Raw genomic sequence first — 22,696 nt, 5'->3', positions numbered from 1 at the left:
ACACCCTGAGCTGTATTAGTGTCTCCTGTGGCTGCCTCCTTTCTGAGTTGGGGTTGTGGGCCTCTGGATTTCAATCAGCCTACCCCACTGCACAGGGCTGTCCACCTCCCCTATGCATCCTGGACAAGTTGGCCAAGTCTAGCCCCTTGCGGAGATGTTCTGAAATATTGCCAAGTCTGTGATTACGGCCTGCGGTTGCTATGGTGACTACTGGAAACCCAGGCGATGCACACAGCTGTTGCTGTGGTTACAGGTGGTGGACCCTTAAGGTTTGTAGTGTTAACTTAACAGAATCCTTTGCTTCCCTCCCCTCTCCCCAACCCCAGGTCTCGGGAGGAAGGTCGATCATTCTTCCTCGGCAAGCAATCTGTCACTATGCTGCAGATGGCCGCTTTCGGCCTTGACTTTTGCCGTGGCCCATTATCCTGCCTGCCGTGACTTCAGACCACGGTGCCACGGTGTTTACAAGGGGTAGAGACAGTCACAGGCCAATCAGCCCCTTTGTGACTGTCCTTGGCTGTACAACTAACTTTACACCACTTGTATAGACACAAACTCTCTTTACAGCCTAACAGCAGGGACTGGAATTGGAATTTGTAGAATTTGTTGTCACACATACAGTACAAAGCTCGTCTTACATACTGTTCATACAGATCAAACCATTCCTCAGAGCACTGAGGTAGAAACAATAACAATGCAGAATCAAGTGACAGTTACAGAGAAGTAAGGTGAAGTTCTTAACAAGGTAAGTTGTGAAGTCCTGAGTTAACTATTTTGTACTAAGGAACCATTTAATAGTCTGATATCAGCAGGATAGAAGCTGTAGCTATCCTTGGCTCCATAATGTTGGATGTGGGTTTCTTCTCACAGTTCAAAGACATATTGATTAGTAAGTTAATTGGTCATTGTAAAGTGTTCTCTGATTAGGCTAGTGTTAAATAGGTACGCGCGACACAGCTCTTGGTGCTGGAAGGGTCTGTTCCGCGTTGGATCTCTAAATAAGTAACATACATAAAATATTTTATTCAAGCGACTCACATTTCTGTGGCAACTTTGCAGTACCTTGGATGATCACACAATGAGCAGCTGGAGAGTGGAGGGGTTTGGGATAAGCTCCCACCACCCACTAAATGCTCCCAATGACATGCATCTCAAGTAACCTCTGACCAGCTCCTGGCCTTCACGTGTGGCTTAGCTATTAAACCTGGCAGAACCATTTCTACGGACAGCAGAATGGGCAAAGGTGGGTTACTGGCACCTTAAAACCGGTCACTTCGGGCAGACGGGCTCATCAGACATGGTTGGCAGCTCACCTAGGAGAAGGAAAGCTCTGATCTCAAACCTTCACTACCTGCATGCACTACACCACTCATGGGGAAGGCTTTGGCAGTAAACCCTGAGGAAAACTCTGGAGCTGGCATCCTTGTGGCAGACCGACGTTGAGTTCAACCCAGACTGGCAACTCCTGCAAAGCCGCTGATGGCAAACCGTATCGGTCTCTGCTGTTCCTATGGATTTGTCAGCTGTGTGGAGAGGAGCCTGCTTCACGGGAACAGCTCCCTCTCCTATCGCATTGCGCTGCCTTACATATCATGAAGACAGCGAGGACACAACATCCAAAGGCATACAGATGAATAATTGGTCACATGGTGCAACTGGGCATCGCGGTCTAGTCGGGTTGGGGAGACTTGTTACCGTACCTCATTTCTAAATAAAACAATTTGTAGGCCAAAGAGATATAGTGCAAAGCTTATCTCGTACACTGTTCATACAGATCAGATGGTTATACAGTGCATTGAGATAGAACAAGGTAAAACAATAACTTACAGAGAGAGAGCAGTGCAAACAGATAGTGAGGTGCAAGGTCAGAACGAGGTAGATTGTGACATCAAGATGAAGGGCCTTGGCCTGAAACGTTGACTGTTCACTCATTTCTCCAGATCTTGCCCGACCTGCTGAGCTCCTCCAGCATTTTGTGTGTTCTACTCCTGTGAGGTCAAGTGTCCAACCTGCGGTTGTAGTGAGCCGTACAATAGTGATCTACATTCTGTGTAACGGTGGGCTCCATGTCTCTCGTCTCCCTCTCTGTTTCTTTCAGGTCTCTGCCTGCTGGTGGCCCACTGCTTTGTCTTTACTAACCCTACAAAAGCCTCCGGAGATATGGACCCCCCACAACTCCCCCCCTCCCCCTCACACTTCAAGCTTCTCTGACCCCCTGCTCGTCTCTGAGGTCTCACATCCCAAGGGGCTCATTCGAATGAAGCTCTTCAGCACCCATACCTCATGCAAGAGATCGGCATGGAAAGGGTGTCAGTTGCAAGTTCCTGGGCATCAAAACCTCTGAGGATCTGTCTTGGGCCCAACATACTGATGGAATGACCGAAAAGGCACGTCAACGACTATGTTTCACTAGGAGTTTGAGGAGAACTGGAATGTCACCCAAGCCATGCAAATTTCTACAGACGTACCATAAGGAACATTCTGACTGCTGCATCACCATCTGGTAATGAGGAACCACTGCGGACAATCGGAAAAAGCTGTAGAAAGTTGTAAACTCAGCCAGCCCCATCATAGGCACTAGCCTCCCCAGCACTGAGGACATCTTCAGAAGGAGATGCCCCAAGATCATTTAATTGTCATGAATGCATCTAAATGAAACAGCGTTACTCTGGGGCCAGGACAGAAAACACAGTACCAACAGACTCACAGCACAAGATACATATAGCGCAGGTTGTAGTTTGCCTCCCAGATGCCAGGGTCCACATCCACAATATCCTGAAATAGGAGGGTGAGCAGCCAGGAGTTGTGGCACATATTGGTACCAACAGCATAGGTAGAAAAAGGGAGGAGGTCCTGAAAACAGACTACAGGGAGTTAGGAAGGAAGCTGAGAAGCAGGACCTCAAGTGTAGTAATCTCGGGATTGCTGCCTGTGTCACGCAACAATGAGGATAGGAATAGAATGAGGTGACAGATAAATGCGTGGCTGAAGAATTAGAGCAGGGGGCAGGGTAGGTGTGACCTGTACAAAAGGGATGGGTTGCACTTGAATCCAAGAGGGACCAATATGCTTGCAGACAGCTTTGGTAGAGCTCATGGACGTGGCTTACTCTAAAATGGCAGGGGGATGGGAACCGGCATGATAGAGCTGAGGACGAGCCAACAGGTTTACAAGTAGATAATGTAATATGTAATATGAATGTAAGGAAACCGCATCCTATTACTGCAATTTTTGGTTTACCAATGGTGGATAATAGTCGTTTATCCTCTTCATCTCGACGAATGATTGCATTTGTTACATTAATGGCTAGAAGATCTATCTTATTGAATTGGAAAGAAATTAGTCCTCCAACTATATTTCAGTGGTTTTCTCAAACTATCTCTTGTTTGAGCTTAGAAAAAATTAAAAGTGTTGTTTTTGATCCTTCCGTTAAATTTTAAGAAACTTGGAGACCATTTATTCAACATTTTCATATGAGTTAAATTGTCTTTTCCTAAACCTCACTTTTATTATCCTTAATTATTTGGATGGAGGTTCAGAGTTATTGGCACTACTGTATGCATCTAACATTATGCAATGGCCCATGTTGGTTAGTGTTTTTTTTCCTTCTCTTTTTCTGGGTTTTTTTTCTTTTTGTTTCTTTTGTTCATAAATACTATGAGTTTGGAAGACTATATATATTGATATTATATATTTGAATGTCTACTTAAACTATCAACTATGTACTCTCAAACACTTGTATTCATGTTTCATTTACGTTTGCTTAAAAATTAATAAAAAGATTTAAAAAGAAAGAAAGAAAAGAATGTAAGGAAGGACAAGTCAATGATTGGGTACAACTGCAGACAGAGCAAAGAGTTAAGTTGTACCACAGAGACAAAATTCTAAAGGGCGAAAATTGCAGGACTGACAGTGCTGTATTTAAATACACGTAGCATTTAGAATAAGGCGGATAAGTTCATGGTGCAATTACAGATTGGTCAGTATGACATTGTGGGCTTCACTGAGTTGTAGCTGAAAGAAGGTCATAGTTCGGAGCTTAATATCAAAGAATATATTTTGTATCGAAAGAACAGGCAGGAAGGCATAAGGTGGTGGTGTGGCTCTGTTGGTAAGAGATGGAATTACATCTTTAGAAAGAGGTGACATAGGTTCAGAGAATGTTGAATCTTTGTGGCTGGAGTTAAGAAACTGCAAGGGTGAAAAATATGGGAATCACATAAAATGTGGGACTGAGATTGCAAAGGGAGCTGGAAAGGGCATGGAATAAGGGTAATATACAATTGTAATGGGGGCTTCAATATGCAAGGGGATTGGGAAAACCAGGCTGGTGTAGGTTCGCAAGAAAGGAAATTCATTGAATGCCTACAAGATGGCTTTTGAGAGTAGTTTGTGCTTGACCCTTCTCAGGGAAAGGCTGTCTTAGATTGGGTGTTGTGTAATAATCCAGATTTTAATAGGGAGCTTAAGGTAAAGGAACCCATAGGAGGCAGTGATCACAATATGAATGAATTCATACTGCAGTTTGAGATGGAGAAATATGTCAGCTATATCAGTACCAAGATGGAATAAAGGGAACTACAGCGACATGAGAGAGAAGCTTGCCAAGTTGGATTGGAGGGGGATACTGGCTGGGATAATGGCAGAGCACAGTTGGCTGAAATTTCTGGAAATAGCTCACAACATGCATGATAAATATGTCCCATAGAAAAAGTAGTTCTCAAATAGCAGAGGGAGACAACTGTGGCTGACAAGGGAAGTTAAGGACTGCATAAAAGCCAAGGAAAGGGCATATAAGGTAGTAAAAGTGAGTGGGAAGTTGGATGATTGGGAAGCTTTTAAAATCCAACAAAAGCAACTAAAAAAGCCATAAGAAGGAAAAAGATGAAACATGAGGACAAACTAGCCAATAATATAAAGCCAGATACGAAACGTTTTTTCAGTTACATGAAGACCTGGTGCATGCAAGTGGTTAAGGCTTTGGGCTAGCGACCTGAAGGTCGTTAGTTCGAGCATCAGCCGAGGCTGCTTGTGTGTGTCCTTGAGCAAGGCACTTAACCACACACCGCTCCTGCATGTTTATAGCCCAGTGGTGGCGGTTAGTGCAGTATGGACAAGACAAGACTAAAAGGGAGGTGAGAGTTGATATTGAGCCACTGGACATGATGCTGGTGAGGTAGTAGTGGGGGGGGGCAAAGAAATGGCAGATGAACTTAATAAGTACTTTGCTTCAGTGTTCACTGTGGAAGACACTCGCAGTGTGCCAGAGGTCTGTGAATGTCAGAGAGCAGGAGTGAGTGTCATTGCTATTCCAAAGGAAAAGGTGCTAGGCAAACTCAAAGGTCTTAGGGTGGATAAGCCACCTGGGCCAGATGGACTACATCCCAGAGTCCTGAGAGAGGTTGCTGAAGAGATAACAGATGTATTGGTCATGATCTTTCAAGAATCACTTGATTCTGGCATGGTCCCAGAAGACTGGAAGATTACAAATGTGACTCCACTCTTTGAGAAGGGAGGAAGGCAAAAGAAAGGAAATTACAGACCAGATAGCCTAATCTCAGTGACTGGGAAAGTGTTGGAGTCCATTGTTAAGGATGAGGTTTCAGGGTACTTGGAGACTAATGATAAAATAAGTCAAAGTTAGCATGATTTCTGTGAAGAGAAATCTTGCCTGACAAATCTGTTAGAGTTCTTTGAGGAAGTAACAAGCAGGGTGGACAAAGCAGAGGCAGTGGATGTCATTTACTTGGATTTTCAGAAGGCATTTGATAAGGTGCAGATGAGGCTGCTTAACAAGATGAAATCCCAAAGCATACAAGAAAGATACTGGCATGGATAGAGGAATGGCTGAAAGGCAGGAGGCCGCAAGAGGGAATAAAGGAGGGCTGCCAATGACTAGTGGTGTTCCTGAGGAATTAGTATTGGAACCACTACTTTCCACATTATTTGTCAATGATTTAGATAATGGAATTGATGGCTTTGTGACAAACTTTGCAGATGATACAAAGGTAGGTGGAGGGGTAGGTAGTGCTGAGGAAGCAACGTGATTGCAGCAGGACTTAGACAAATTGGAAGAATGGGCAAAACGTGGCAGATGGAATACAGCGTTGGGAAATGTATGATAATGCATTTTGCTAAAAGTAACAGTAGTGCAGACTATTATCTAAATGGGGGGAAATCAAACATCAGAGGCACAAGGGGACTTAGGAGTCCTTGTGCAAGACTCACAGAAGGTTAATTTACAGGTTGAGTTTGTGGTAAAGAAGGCAAATGCAATGTTGGCATTTATTTCAAGGGGAATAGAATATAAAAGCAAGGAGATAAGACACTAGTCAGGGTGCATTTGAAGTATTGTCAACAGTTTTGGATCCCATATCTCAGAAATGATATGTTGCCTTTGGAGAGAGTCCAGAGGAGGTTCATGAGAATGATTCCAGGAATGAAGGAGTTAACATATGAGGAGCATTTGGCAGCTTTGAACTTGTACTCACTTGAATTTAGAAGAATGCGGGGGGGGGGGGGGGGAGGAGACTCATTGAAACCTACCTAATATTGAAAGGTGGACATGGAGAGGATGTTTCCTATGTTGAGGGTGTCCAGGACTAGAGGCTGCAGCCTCAAGATTGAGGTGCAACTTTTTAAATCAGAGTTTAGGAGGAATTTTTATAGCCAGAGTAGTGAACCTGTGGAGTCCAAGACATAGACTCTTAAGTGAAAATTGATAATTTCCTGAATGGCCAGGGCATCAAAGGTTATGGCGAGAAGACAGGTATACGGGGTTGAATGGGATCTGCGATCAGCCATGATGGAATGGCGGAGCACACTCGATGGCAGAATGGTCTAATTCAGCTCCTGTGTCCTATAGTCTTATATAAAATAGCAAGCATGTATATCAGTAAAAAAAGTCACACAATAAAAATAAGTAGTCCAAGTCCCTGACTGCATGAATGTTGCAGCAGTCTACAATCGAACACAATGCATCTTGTCTTCAGACGAGTGAACACTAGGGGCAGCACCAACTCCAGCTGGGACGCTGCACCACACCTCCTCTGGTCGAGTGCACCGATTTCAACGTCTCTCTCCTGCAGCTGTAAACAGGCAACAGCATGACTTGAGGCCTAGTGCTCATAACAACCAAGGCCACACAGCTCTACCACTGTCCACCAATACATCAGTGATGGATTTATAGCATTCCACATTAACAATGTCCAACAGGGTCTCACAATCGCTCACTGCACACCACTGCGATTGAGCGTGCTGCCATCTTATGTCCCTAGACCATCTGTGAAAAGGCAACATCCATCATTAAGGACCCCCATCACCCAGGACATGCCCTCTTCTCATTGCCACCATCAGGAATGAGGTAGCAGAGCCTGAAGACACACACTCAACAATTCAGATTTCTCAAATAACAGGGAACCCATGAACACGACCTAACACACGTTTTCTGTTTTTGCTCTCTTTTCGCACTTCTTACTTAATTGAGTATTTTATATATTTTTCTTATTGTAATTGGTAGCTTTCATTATTATGTATTGCAGTGTACTGGTGCTATAAAACAACAAATTTCATGAGATATGAAGTGATACTAAACTGAATGCTGATTCTGGTTCTGACTCCAAGGCCTTGGCGTGGTAGATGATGTCCTCGTCTGGCCTGGTTTGATGTTTAATCGTCAGTCAAAACTCAAACACAAGAGGGTGCAACTACAGATAACAGTCAGACATTCAAGGCTAAATAGAAAACAATTCTTACTCTACAGTCAATGAAAGGTGCAACCGCAACTGCACTGCAATAAACACCGCAGCCAATCTATACACAGCAAGGCCCCGCCCGCGGGAAGCTGACTGAGAGTAAAAGACAGAAGCAGGTTGGTACAGTAGCGCAGCAGTTAGCGCAATGCTTTACAACCCCAGCAATCCAGTTCAATTGCCCGCAGCTCTCTGCAAGGAGTCAGTACATTCTGCGTGTGGCCATGTGACTTGCCTTCGAGTGCTCCAGTTTCCTCCCACGTTCCAAAGCTATATTGATTCAGCTTAGGAAGTTGTGGACATGCTATGTTGGTACCAGTACACCAGCGGGCTGCCCCCAGCAGATTCTTGGACTGTGTTAGTTGTTAACAAACAATGCATTTCATGGTACTTTCAATGTTGAGATTTCCATGTGATTAATAATGCCAAATTATTGGACACTGTGAGGTTGATTGCTCTTCTAAGAGTGGACACAAGGTTGTGCAGAGGACAAAGCAGGCCTCCGTTTAGCTTCTCATCTCAAACAACAGCATCTTTATTTCATTAGGAGTTTGAGATCCGCTATGACCAAAGACTTGCAGATTGTCTGAATCAGAATCAAGTTTATCATCACTGACTTAAGTGTGAAATTTATGTATTTACAGCAGCAGTGCGGTTCAAACATTAAATTACAGTAAGAATGTATGAAATATTAAAAAAGTGCATAAAGAGAGCAAAATAGTGAAGTGGTGTTCATGGAACACCATGAACTTATTCTATCAATCCAGTTCAGGTATGGGGGAGACAGTTACAGCAGTGGTGTGCTCCGTATGCAGTATATGGGAAGTCAGGGTCAAAACAGTTGTCCCTGATGACCACACCTGCAAAAGGTGCATCCAGCTGCAGCTCCTATCAGACCGAGTTAGGGAGTTGGAGCGGGAGCTGGATTAACTACGGATCATTCGGGAGGCAGAGGCAGCGATAGATAGGAGTTATCAGGAGGTAGTCACACCAAAAAACCAAGAAGTAGGCAGATGGGTGACGGTCCAGAGAGGCAGGGGGAGCAGGCAGAGAGAGCAGAGCACCCCTGCGGCCATTCACATTAACAATAAGTATACCGTACTGGATACTGTTGATGGGGATAACCTACCAGGAATGAGTTGTAGTGGTCCTGCCTCTGGCACAGAGGTTGAACCCTCAACTAGAAAGGGGAGGAGGGAAGAGAAGAGAGCGATAGTTTTAGGGGATTCTATAGTTAGGGGGGCAGATAGGAGATTTTGTGGGGCAGATCGGGAGTCTCGGATGGTATGTTGCCTCCCTGGTGCCAGGGTCCGGGACATCTCAGATCGGGTGCAGGCTATTCTTGAGAACGAGGGCATGAACCCAGATGTAGTGGTCCATATAGGGACCAACGATGTAGGTAAGGTGAGTGAGGGGGTCCTGCTTAGAGAGTTCAGGGAGTTAGGAGTGAAGCTGAAAGGCAGGACCTCCAGGGTGACAATCTCGGGATTGCTACCTGTGCCACGTGCGAGTGAGGCGAAGAATAGAATGATTATGCACACTAATACGAGGCTGAGAGCATGGTGCAGGAAGGAAGGGTTCAGGTTTTTGGATAATTGGTCTTTGTTCCAGGGACATTGGGATCTGTTTCAAAGGGACGGTCTACATCTGAACAAGAGGGGTACTAACATTCTTGCAGGTGTGTTTGCCAGTGCTGCTCGGGGGGGTTTAAACTAGATGTGCAGGGGGCAGGGATCCAGATCCAGAGGATTGGTCAGAAGGAGCATGGGGTTAAATGTGTAGAAGGTTTGGGTGATCTTGAGAAGGTCATCAAAATTCAGGGTGCAATTAGCCCGATGGAAGTTCAAGGAGCTGGGTTAGGTACAGTAGACAGTGTTTTAAGCAAACAGAGGAGGAATGGGCTAAGAATTCTATACTTGAATGCGCGTAGTGTCAGAAATAAGACAGATGAGCTTGAAGCTCAGATGAAAATGGGGAACTACGATATTGTTGGGATAACAGAGACATGGCTGCAAGGGGTTCAGGCCTGGGAATTGAGTGTACCAGGGTATACGTGCTATCGTAGAGACAGAAATATGGGAAGAGGGGGTGGGGTGGCCCTGTTGGTGAGGAATGAGATTCAGTCCTCAGCAAGAGGTGACTTGGGAACAGGGGAAGTAGAGTCTGTGTGGATTGAGCTGAGGAACAGTAAGGGTAAAAAGACCCTAATGGGTGTTGTGTACAGGCCCCCAAACAGTAGCGTGGATATTGGGTACAAGTTGATTAGGGAGTTAACATTGGCATGTGCTAAAGGTAATGCAGTCGTTATGGGAGATTTCAACATGCAGGTGAACTGGGAGAATCAGGTAGGTGCTGGACCCCAGGATAGGGAGTTTGTGGAGTGTCTAAGGGATGTATTTTTGGAACAGCTTGTGCTTGAGCCAACCAGGAACGAGGCTATTTTGGACTTGGTGATGTGTAATGAACAGGAATTGATAAGTGATCTTGAAGTAAAGGAGCCATTAGGAAGTAGTGATCATAACATGATAAGTTTTTATCTACAATTTGAGAGGGATAAGGGCAGATCAGAGGTGTCAGTGTTGCAATTAAATAAAGGAGACTACGGAGCCATGAGGGACATGCTGGCCAAAGTTAAATGGGCGGATGCCCTGGCAGGAAAGACAGTGGATCAGCAGTGGCAGATATTCTTGGGGATAATACAAAAGATGCAAAAGCAGTTCATTCCAATCAGAAGGAAGGATTCAAAGAGGAGGAAGGGGCCACAGTGGTTGACAAAGGAAGTCAGAGATTGTATAGCATTAAAGAAAAAGAAGTATGACAGGGCTAAGATGAGTGGGAATACAGATGATTGGGAAAGTTTTAAGGAACAGCAGATCTTAACCAAAAAAGCAATACGGAGAGAAAAAATCAGGTATGACCTCAGTCTAGCCAGGAATATAAAAGGAGATAGCAAAAGCTTTTTTAGCTATGTGAAGAGAAAGAAGATAGTTAAGAACAATGTTGGCCCCTTGAAGAATGAATTGGGAGAAATTGTTATGGGAAACAGGGAAATGGCAACAGAATTTAATGCGTACTTTAGATCTGTCTTCACCAGGGGGGACACAAGCAATCTCCCAGATGTATGGATGGGCCAGGGTCATAAGATATCAGTGGAATTGAGACAGATTGACATTAGGAAAGAAACTGTGATGAGTAGACTGGTAGGACTGAAGGCTAATAAATCCCCGGGTCCAGATGGTCTGCATCCGAGGGTTCTAAAAGAGGTGGCTCAGGAAATTGTGGATGCATTGGTAATCATTTTCCAATGTTCCTTAGATTCAGCATCAGTTCCTGAAGATTGGAGAGTGGCTAATGTTATCCCACTTTTCAAGAAGGGAGGGAAGGAGAAAACGGAGAACTATCGCCCTGTTAGCCTAACGTCAGTCGTGGGGAAGATGCTTGAGTCCATTATTAAGGACGAAATAGTGGCACATCTTGATGGCAGAAATAGGATTAGGCTGAGCCAGCATTGATTTACCAAGGGCAAATCATGCTTGACTAATCTGTTGGGAGTTTTTTGAGGGTGTAACAAGGATGTTAGACAAGGGTAAGCCAGTGGATGTTGTGTACCTAGATTTTCAGAAGGCATTCAAAAAGGTGCCACATAGAAGATTGGTGAGTAAAATCAGAGCTCATGGCATTGGGGGCAGGGTTTCAACATGGATAGAAAACTGGTTGGCAGATAGAAAGCAAAGGGTAGCAGTGAATGGGTGTTTCTCGGACTGGCTGGAGGTGACTAGTGGGGTACCACAGGGCTCTGTATTGGGACCACAGCTCTTTACGATTTATGTCAACGATTTAGATGAGGGCATTGAAAACAATATCAGCAAGTTTGCTGACGATACTAAACTGGGTGGCAGTGTGACATGCGAAGAGGATGTAGATTTAGGTAAGGGAGAAATGCAAAGAGACCTAGGAGTCCTAGTTCACCAGTCAATGAAGGTGAATGAGCAAGTGCAACAGGCAGTGAAGAGGGCAAATGGAATGTTGGCCTTTGTTACAAGGGGAATTGAGTACAAGAGCAAGGATGTTCTTTTGCATTTGTACAGGGCCCTGGTGAGACCACACCTGGAATATTGTGTACAGTTTTGGTCTCCAGGTTTAAGGAAGGACATTCTGGCAATTGAGGAAGTGCAGCGTAGATTCACTAGGTTGATTCCTGGGATGGCAGGGCTGTCTTACGCAGAGAGAATGGAGAGATTGGGCTTGTACACGCTGGAATTAAGGAGATTGAGAGGGGATCTGATTGAAACGTTTAAGATAATTAAAGGATTTGATAGGATTGAGGCAGGAAATATGTTCCAGATGTTGGGAGAGTCCAGTACCAGAGGGCATGGATTGAGAATAAGAGGTCAGTTATTTAAAACAGAGTTGAGGAAAAACTTCTTCTCCCAGAGAGTTGTGGAGGTGTGGAATGCACTGCCTCGGAAGACGGTGGAGGCCAATTCTCTGGATGCTTTCAAGAAGGAACTAGATAGATATCTGATGGATAGGGGAATCAAGGGATATGGGGACAAGGCAGGGACTGGGTATTGATAGTGAATGATCAGCCATGATCTCAGAATGGTGGTGCAGACTCGAGGGGCCGAATGGTCTACTTCTGCACCTATTGTCTATTGACTGTTCAGAAAACTGATGGCTGAGGAGAAGACTCGACTTTTAAAATATTGAGTGTGGCTTATCAGGCCCCCGTACCTCCCCCGATGGTAGGGCTGAGCAGAGGGTATGTTATGGAGAACATTCTGATCGATTGTATCACTGTCAGTACCTCCCCCGAAGGTAGGGCTGAGCAGAGGGTATGTTATGGAGAACATTCTGATCGATTGTATCACTGTCAGTACCTCCCCCGATGGTAGGGCTGAGCAGAGGGTTTGTTATGGAGAACATTCTGATCGATTGTATCACTGTCAGTACCTCCCCCGAAGGTAGGGCTGAGCAGAGGGTTTGTTATGGAGAACATTCTGATCGATTGTATAACTGTCAGTACCTCCCCCGATGGTAGGGCTGAGCAGAGGGTTTGTTATGGAGAACATTCTGATCGATTGTATCACTGTCGGTACCTCCCCCGATGGTAGGGCTGAGAAGAGGGTTTGTTATGGAGGAGAACATTCTGATCGATTGTATCACTGTCGGTACCTCCCCCGATGGTAGGGCTGAGAAGAGGGTTTGTTATGGAGGAGAAGAACATTCTGATCGATTGTATCGCAGGTATGAAGGCTCCAGTGTACAGGATCCAAAGAAGTTGCAGAGGGCTGTAGACTCAGCCAGCTCCATCATGGGCACAACACTCCCCACCATTGAGGACATCTTCCAAAGGTGATGGCTGAAGAATGCAGGGTCTATCATTAAGGTCCCTCACCACCTGGGACCAGAGGACATAGTCTCAGAATAGAAGGACGTCCATTTAGAACAGAGACGAGGAGGAATTTCTTTAGCCAGAGGGTGGTGAATCTGTGGAATTCACTGCCACAGACGGCTGCAGAGACCAAGTCATTGGGTATATTTAAAGTGGGGGTTGATTAGTAACAGTGTCAAAGGATTCGGGGAAAAGGCAGGAGAATGGGTTTTAGAGGATTAATATATCAGCCACAATGGAATGGTGGAGCAGACTCAATGAGCCAAATGGTCTAAGTCTGTTCCTATGTCTTCTGTCCTCTTCCTGATACAGGTGTCCCCGCTTCACAAATGTTCACTTTACGCCACTTCGCTTTTACAAAAGACCTACATCAGTAACCTGTTTTTGCATTACAAAGAGGATTTTTGCTTTTATGAAAATTTTTCCCATATGAATGAATGGTTCTTTGCCTTACGCCATTTTGGCTTAAGAAGGGTTTCATAGGAACACTCTACCTTAGTAAAGGGGGGAACACCTGTACTAACACTGGCAAGGGGCTACAGCAGCCTGAAGACACACACTCAGCGATTCAGGAATAGCTTCTTCCCTGTCATCATCAGATTGCTGAACACTACTGCATTATCCTTTTGTTTCTGAACTCTTTCCTTATTTTTGTAGTTTGTAGGCCTTTATTTCTTTGTGCTGTACGACTCACAAATTGCACGTCATAGGTCAGTGGTAATAAAGCTGATTCAGATTCTGCAACATACCATGGTGAATACTGATCCTCTCCCAAATCCCACAACGGCAAGTTAACACATCAACAGGACAGAAGCCAAAGAGGGCCAACCATGACCTTTTGCTGCCGTTTTAACAAATGTTAATTGAGATCTCTCTCAGAACATTGGAAGCTGTAAGTCATATCCTGCAGGAGCGGAGGTGGTGAAAGGCTAATTACAGTGAGCGAAATGTCACAGCCTGCTTTGACAGCCATGACGTTGCCGTCTCCTGAATGCACAGCCAGTTCAAGCCCCAAGTGTTCACAAGGAGCCCGCAGAGGTGTAACATTCACAGTGGGGAAGGGATTGCTCGCACCCTAACCAGGGGAAGCTCCTCCAACAAGAGGCCCTCTCTTTAATGCAGCCCGTAAGGGTGACCAACGAGTGACCCTGGCCCCAGAGTAACTCACTCACTGCATTCTCTGACACCAGGCCCTGCATGTGCGTGACTCCACTCAGAAACCAGCACAGTTAACCCTTAGCTTCCCAGCACGCTGTTGTCGCCAATAGTGATTGATATCCCAGAACATGGAGGGCAGAGCACAGAAACAGACCCCTCGGCCCACAATGTTGTGCTGAACAAATTAAATTGGTAATCAAAGGGCCAATCCTAAGCTAATCCTTTCTACCTACATAATGGCCATATCCTTCCATTTACCTCATTTTCATGTACCTATTTCAAAGTCTCTGTGACCTTCAGCTAACAAACGAGAAGAAATCCCTTATCAGGGAGCAGCTTTGCCAGTCACAGGGACTGGGAGTGTTCACAGTAACAGCACAAAGGAGAGACTCCCACTGCTAGCAGTAGGCACAGACGGGAGCACTGCACCTCCCCACCCTCCTGTCCAACCATTCACCCATGTGGACAGAATACAAGGAAAGAAACAGGCCACCAGGCCCCTCAAGCCTGACCTCTCTCATCTGGTCTACACTTGCCTCAACCTCTCTTTGTGCTAGTTCCTCACAGCTCTCAATTCCTCGGTCCTTCATACATTTATCTATCTCCCACCTGAAATCAGCCTAGTGATCTGGTCTCCACTCCTTCAGGTTGTTATAGCCAGTAGTGGTGATGGGGACAAGCTCCCACTACCTATTAAAGAAGAGGGCCGAGCTTAGTTATGATGGCACTAAAAGGTGACTCCTTTGCTTGCATCTTTGGAAACAGCTCTACTTCCATCATTAACATCTCTACTTTTCCCTTTCAAGGTTCTTTTGAAGACCCCGACCTGGAGTTATACGCTGACTGGAGTTCTTTGCGGGAATGGGACCCGCTCTCAGGGCTTCACGACTGGCCGTTATTCGGCATGCCAAGGACGTGGCCTAAGAGCTAAGCTCACCCTCAGAGGCCCAGGACCTAGTGGCTCTGGAGACGGGCAGATTGAAGGTCGCAGTCCCAGCAGGAAATCGGTGCGTCATGGGACTCAGGAGATCTCTGGGCACAGAGCTCAGAAAAAGTGACGCAATGCACTTTTAACATCGTAAACCAGCGAGTAGTTTGTTAAGTCTCCCCTCTCGCTGTGAAATGGAGACACCTCTTTCTCCCTTATTAGGAAGAGCGAGCCTGCGGCATATCCAGTACAAGGTGGACGAGTAGTCTTTGGGGTGCTGCAAGTCCGTGTCTTTGCTGTTGCTTTGCTGCACATTTGGTGCTGGTTTTGCTGGTGGGGGGGAGGGGGATCGTTGCTTTGCTGCCGCTTATGCACAGGAGGGAGGGGAGCTTGGAGGGACTTTGGGGTTCTAACATTTAACCGTCGTTCACACTTTGGGGGCACTCCTCTGTTTTCGTGGATGGTTGTGAAGAAAAAGCAATAAATGTACCTTTGAAACCTTAGATGCTCCAAATGCCATGCATCTCGTAGCATCTGACAACCAAGTCCAATTCCTGGCCTTCATGTGTGGCTTAGCTATAAAGCCTGGAGGAACCGTTTTTACTGGCAGGAGAAAGGGCAAAGGTGAGTTACTAGCGTCTCTAAGCCAGTCAAATCGGGCAGATAGGCCAGATAAGGAGAACAGGCTGTTGCCCCTGCAGCAGTCACCCCCTCTCCAAGTAGCTGATGAATCCAAAGGAATGTTAGAGACCATTGCAGGAGTTAATAGTCAGTGTTGAACTCAACGTTACACTGCCTTAGGAACTCCAGCTCCAGATTTTTCCTCAGAGCTTACTCCTGAAACCTTCCCCATGAGTGGGTATAACCACAAGGCAGTGGAGGAGGTTTGAGATCAGAGCTTTCCTTCTTCCAGATGAGCTGCCAACCATGGCTGACAAGCAGCGTGCCCTGTAAGGTGCAAGTGTATGTGCACACACATACGGCACATGTTTTGCACCTAGCGCAGAAAGGAATTTAAACTGTGCACAAAATGTAGTCACCCTCTACTTCATTGGCATGTGAACTATATTTCACAATCGCAAACAATCACATTTCCTTTTCTGGTTTCTGAAGCAGACGCTGTTGACAATGTGGGGCTTGTGTTGATTTGTCTGCAGATTTTAGAACTGGCTTATTGATACAGTTTCTATTGAAGAAATTATTCAGTGCACACATGTTGCTGTCACTGGACAAAAAGTTGCTCAGCATAAGATTTTTGCGCACACTGGTCATTACAAATCAGAGGGATCATTGTCGAAGATCTCCATATGCCCAGAGTGACCGGTTTTAAGGTGTCGGTAACCCACCTTTGCCCCTTCTCCAGTAAAAATGACTCTGCCAGGCTTAGTAGCTAAGACACGCGTGAAGGCCAGGAGCTGGCCTAGTTGTCAGAGGCTATTTGAGACTCATGTCCTCGGGAGCATTTAATAGGAAGTGCGAGCTTTTCTCCACTAGCTCCCCTAGCTATGACAAACTTAAGGAACCATCAGTGCCAAACAAGTAGATAAATAAATTACAATGATGTGAGTACATTGGGAGATTGAATTTATCCAGCAAGGTCTGTTCAAGCCCCTGATAACAATGGTTTGAGGTATCACAGCAGTGTGGTGATTGGCGTAACATTATTACAGCTGAGAGCGCCGGAGTTCTGAGTTCAGCTTGAGAGTCCTCTGTAAGAAAATTTGTACACACTTCCCGTGTGCATGTGACTTTTCTCCAGGTGCTCCGGTTTCCTCCCACGGTCCACAAGACATATGTGCAATTGGTCATTGTAAATTGTCCCTTGCTTAGGTTAGGGGGTTAAATAGGTGGCTTGCTGGGCAGCGATAGGACCTATTCTGCACTGTATCTCGGTAAATAAAATGGGATAGTATCTGTCCTTGAACCTGGTGCTGCGTACGTTCATGCTAAAAATGGGATTTATTTATCACACGTACACGGAAACGTAGTGAAATGAATAATTTGTGTCAACAACTAATGTAGTCCGAGGATGTGATGAAGGCAGCGTGCAAGTGCCAAATGGCTGGATGGGATCTCAGCAACTCGCAATGCACTCTACCATTATCCTTAGACCATAAGACATAGGGGCAGAATTAGCCCCTCAGCCCATCAAATCTGCTCTGCATTCCCATCATTCATGATTTATTATCCCTCTCAACTCCATTCTCCTGCCTTCTCCCCATAACCTTTGACACTCTGACTAATCACGAACTTATCAACCTCTGCTTTGAATATACCCAATGACTTGACCTCCACAGCCATCTGTAGCAACGAATTCCACAAATTGACCACACTGCAGCTAAAGAAAATCCTCATCTCTGTGCCCTCTGACCCTAAATGACCCACATTATAGCTATGATAGCTTCTCAACAACCAGTAGTTTTGTTACATTACAACACTGTATGCTAATGAGCCCATTGCTGACTCTGCCACAGACAATCCTGTCACATTCACACCACTTTCTCTCATTTCCCTCTAGCTTTGTAAATTATTTTCTCACATGTTCTTAACTTCCCTATTATTCCTTTCCCAGCTAACCACAGTAAAGCAGCAAACCAAACCTCCAAATGCATATAAAATACTCCACAACAGCACAATAAAGGAATCGATGATCGACATCGGGAGACCACACTCCAGTCCTCATTGAAGGGTCAGTAGTGGAAACAGTGAGCAACTTTGAGTTCTGGAATGTTAAAGTTTGGAGAATCTGTCCAGGGCACAAAATAGAACACAGACAGTACAGGCCCTTCGGCCCACAACGTTGTGACAACCTTTTAACCTACTCAAAGATCAATCCAACCCTTCCATCCAACGTTGCCCTCCATTTTTCTTGGACCTACCCAGGAGCTTCTTCAATGTCTCTAATGTACCTGCCTCCACCACAACCAGTGGCACGGCATCCTATGTTTAAACTCCCTGTGTTTAAAAAAACTTCAAGAGGTGGTGCCTCAAAAAAGGCAGCATCCATCATTAAGGAACTTCAGTATCTAAGATATGTCATGTCCTTATCAGTACTGTCAGAGAGGAGGCACAGAAGTCTGACTATGGTTATGACATTTCCTTCTGAAGAGATGATCATATTACAGGAAATCAAACTCCATGCTGACCTCACTGTGTAATGGTGTCTTGTACCTTAGGTTTGGGAAATGGTCCTTTGCTCTATCTGTTATAAAGTTAAAAGGATCAATTTGTCACTAAATAACCTAACTTGTATAGATGCTCTGTTGAAAGTATCCTGACTGGTTGTGTCATGGTCTGGAATAACAACTTGAATGTGCAGGAACTCAGTCCAATACATCAGGGCATCCCTCCCCACCATCGGTAGTAACAATAGGAGGTGTTGATCATCGAAGATCTCCAGGCCATGCTATCTTTCCACAGGGATTGCACCCTATGTGACTCCCTTGTCCACTCATGGTACCCCACTGTTCTCCATCCTGGTACTTATCCTTGCTAGCGGAACAAGTGTTACCCCTGCCTCTACACCTCCTCCCTCACTACCATTCAGGGCCCCTGATAGTCCTTCCAGGTGAGGCGACACTTCACCTGCAAATCTACAGGGGTCATCTACTGATCTGGTGCTCCTGCTGTGGCCTCCTCTACAGTGCCTACAAAAAGTATTCACCACCCCACCCCGCTTGGAAGTTTTCATGTTTTGGCTTTTTTGACACTGATCAACAGAAAAGACTTTCATGTCAAATTTAAAACAAATTTCTACAAATTGGTCTAAATGTATTAAAATTATTAAACCTAAAATAATTGATTGCATAATTACTCACCCCTTTCAAGTCAGTATTTAGTAGATGCACCTTTTGGCAGCAATTACAGCCTTGAGTCTGTGTGGATAGGTCTCTATCAGTCTTGCACATCTGGACCCTGCAATTTCTCCCTATTCTTCTTTATAGAACTGCTCAAGCTTTGTCAGATTGCATGGGGATTGTGAGTGAACAGCCACAAACTCTCTAATGGATTGCAGTCTACATTCGAACTTGGCTACTCCAGGACATTAACTTTGTTGTTTTTAAGCCATTCCTGTGTAGCTTTGGCTTTATGCTTGGGGTCATTATCTTGCTGGAAAGCAAATCTTCTCTCCCAAGTCACAGTTTTCTTGCAGACTACATCAGGTTTTCCTCCAGGATTTCCCTGTGTTTTGCTGCATTCATTTTACCCTCTACCTTCACAAGCCTTTCAGGGCCGGCTGCAGTGAAGCATCCCCACAGCATGATGCAGCCACCAGCGTGCTTCATGGCAGGGATGATGTGTTTCTGATGATGTGCGGTGTTCATAGCATACACCAAGCATAGCATTTAGTCTGATGGCCAAAAGGCTCAATTTTAGTTTCATCAGACCATAGAACCGTCTTTCAGCTGATTTCAGAGACTCCCACATACCTTCTGGCAAACTCTAGCCGAGATTTCATGTGAGTCTTTTTTCCCAACGGTAGCTTTCTCTTTGCCACTCTCCCATAAAGCTGCGACTGGTGAAGCACCCGGGCAACAGTTGCTGTATGCATGGTCTCTCCCATCTCAGCCACTGAAGATTGTAACTCCTCCAGAGTTGTCATAGGTCTCTTGGTGGCCTCCCTCACTAGTCCCCTTCTCATAGTTTTACTCAGTTTTTGAGGATGGCCAACTCCAGGCAGATTTACAGCTGTGCCATATTCTTTCCATTTCTTGATGATTGACTTAACTGTACTCCAAGGGATAGTCAGTGACTTGGAAATTTTCTTGTATCCATCTCCCGACTTGTGCTTTTCAATAACTCTTTGCAGAGTTGCTTGGAGTGTTCTTTTGTCTTCATGGTGTAGTTTTTACCAGGATACTAACTCACCAGCAGTTGGACCTTCTAGATACAGGTGTATTTTCACTACAATCAATTGAAACACCTTGACTGCGCACAGGTTTACACGTAGTTCAGATGCCTTAACTAATTATATGACTTCTAAATTCAATTGTCTGCACCAGTGATAATCTGGTGTCATATCAAAGGGGGTGAATACGTATGCCATCAATTATTTTGTACTGTATATTTGAAATTAATTTAGATCATTTTGTAGAGATCTGTGTTCACTTTGATGTGAAAGATTCTTTTTCTGTTGATCAGTGTCTAAGTAGCCAAATGAAATCCACCATGATTCAATGTTGTGAAACAATAAAACATGAAAACTTCCAAAGAAACTGTACATCAGTGAGACCCAATGTAGTTCATCAAGCACCTTCACTCTGCCCACCACAAATGGCGGGATTTCGGCAGCCACTCATTTCAATTCTGCTTCCCATTCCCATTCCAAGCTGTCAGTCCATGGCCCCCTCTACTGCTGCAATGAAGCCATACTCAGGTTGGAGGAGCAACACCTTACGTTCTGTCTCGATAGCCTTCAACCAGATGGCATGAACATCAATTTTATCAGCTTCTGGTAAGTGGCCTCTTCTTCACCCTTCCCCATTCCTGTTTCCCTCTCACACCTTCTCTTCTTACCTGCCTATTGCCTCCTTTGGGTGCTCTTTCCCCTTTCCTTTCTTCCATAATCTTCTGGTCTCTCCTATCAGATTCCCCCTTCTCCAGCCCTTTATTGCTTTCACCACCCAACTTCCCAGCATTTTATTTCACCCCTTCCACTTTCCCTCTCCCCTACCACCCTGTATCTCTTCCTCCCCTCCTCCCACATTCTCAGTCTGACTCCTTTCCACGTCCTTTCCAGTCCCGATGAAGGGTCTCAGCCCAAAAGGTTGACTGTTTACTCTTTTCCATTGGTGCTTTCTGGTCTAATGAGTTCTGCAGTATTTTGTGTGTGTTGCTCTGAATTTCCAGCAGCTGCACATTTTCTCTTGTTTGTTCTCACAGATATCAACTGGCCTGAGGTCTCACGCCACCAGGTTCAAGAACAGCAACTTTCCTTCAGCCATTCAGCTCATCAACACAGTTTGCAAAACACATTTTGCAGCCTAACAATGAGAGATCGTCTTAGCCACTTTTCTTGTGATTGCCATGGAATGCTGCAAGCCCAATTCATCCGTTTATTGGCGAATGGTGGAGGAAATGCTTGGCCTCGGTCAAGCAAAGGACTAGGCCCCAGAACATGGTGTCGTGTGTTTGCAGCCACCCAGGGGAGGTGTCAGTCCTGTGCAGGGTCCATGCTGGAGTCGCTGTTGCCCTCCAGTGCCTGTATTATGTTCAACTGTAGACTGCTGCAATATTCATGGATTCAAGGACTTGGACAGATTTTTTTTTAAGTGTGAATGTAAGTTTGCTGCTGCATGTGCTATGTGTGCCTTACGCTGGTGCTACATTTTGCACCTTGGTCCTGGAGTGATACTGTTTTGTTTGGCTGTATTCATGTACAGTTGAATGACAATTAAAGTTGAAATTGACACCTTACTCTAAAATGCTCCAACTGTGATCTTTCTTGTAAAAGCTGTGCATAATCTAAGTCTTTCCTGTAAATGTTGTCTACCTGACAGTGCACACCAGAGGCAGGTAAGCTTCTTGTTGCACCTCTATACATACGGACTTGTGAAACGTGACAATAAATCTGACTTTGAGCTTTGCCGAATAATTTGGCAGTCCACTTTATTAGGTACACACGTACACCTGCTTGTTAATGCAAATATCTAATCAGCCAGTCATGTGCCAGCAACTCAATGCATAACAGCAAGCAGACATGGTCAAGAGGTTCAGTTGTTGTTCAGACCAAACATCAGAATGGGGAAGAAACGTGATCTGAGTGACTTTGACCTTGGAATGAGTGTTGATGCCGGATGGGGTGGTTTGAGTATCTCAGAGACTGCTGGTCTCCTGGGATTTTCACACAGAACAATCTGTAGCGCTACAGAAAATTGTGTGAGAAACAAGAACCATCCAGTGAGCGGTAATTAACGGGAGAGGTCAGAGGGGAACAGCCAGGCTGGGGTGACAGTAACTCAAATAACCACACATCACAACACTGGTGTGCAGAAAAGATCTCTGAACACATAACAGGTCGAACTTTGGAGTGGATGGACTGCAGCAGCAGAAGATCACAAATGTGTACTTAATGGCCACTTTATTGGGTACAAGAGTAAGCTAATAAAGAGGCCACTGTGTGTATTTCAGGGCAACCGATAGGTTACAATCGGCACCAGGACACACAAGGACCCAGCTCTAACTCAACTTGCTCTGCACCATTCAGGATCAGCTTTAATATCACTGGCATATGTCATAAAATCTGTTGTTTTGCAACAGTAGTACATTGCAATACATAATAATAAAAAACAAAGTTATAATAAGAAATATATATTAAAAATGAATTATGAAGTAGTGCAGAAAAAGCACAAATCCTGTGGAAACTCTTTGAAGGTGTCCAGGATGCTGGGGAGGCCAGTGCCTATGGTGGAGCTGGCCGAGTTTACAACTTTCTGCAGTTTTTTCACATCCTGTACAGTGGCC

General features: G+C 45.1%; 1 protein-coding gene and 1 long non-coding RNA gene across 2 annotated transcripts in view; one reads left to right on the top strand and one right to left on the bottom strand.

The window, feature by feature from the left end:
• fndc3ba (fibronectin type III domain containing 3Ba) overlaps positions 1-22,696 on the bottom strand; it is a 345,490-nt gene that overhangs the window by 257,471 nt on the left and 65,323 nt on the right. The gene's annotated exons all lie outside the window — the stretch shown is intronic.
• Positions 252-21,560, top strand: LOC132404176 (uncharacterized). The gene is made up of 3 exons (XR_009515442.1): positions 252-269; positions 15,111-15,486; positions 17,805-21,560. It is a non-coding gene; the product is annotated as an uncharacterized LOC132404176 (long non-coding RNA).

This window comes from Hypanus sabinus, chromosome 2 (assembly GCF_030144855.1).
Source record: "Hypanus sabinus isolate sHypSab1 chromosome 2, sHypSab1.hap1, whole genome shotgun sequence".
Lineage (NCBI taxonomy): Eukaryota > Metazoa > Chordata > Chondrichthyes > Myliobatiformes > Dasyatidae > Hypanus > Hypanus sabinus.
This window is presented reverse-complemented; position numbering and strand designations above follow the sequence as displayed.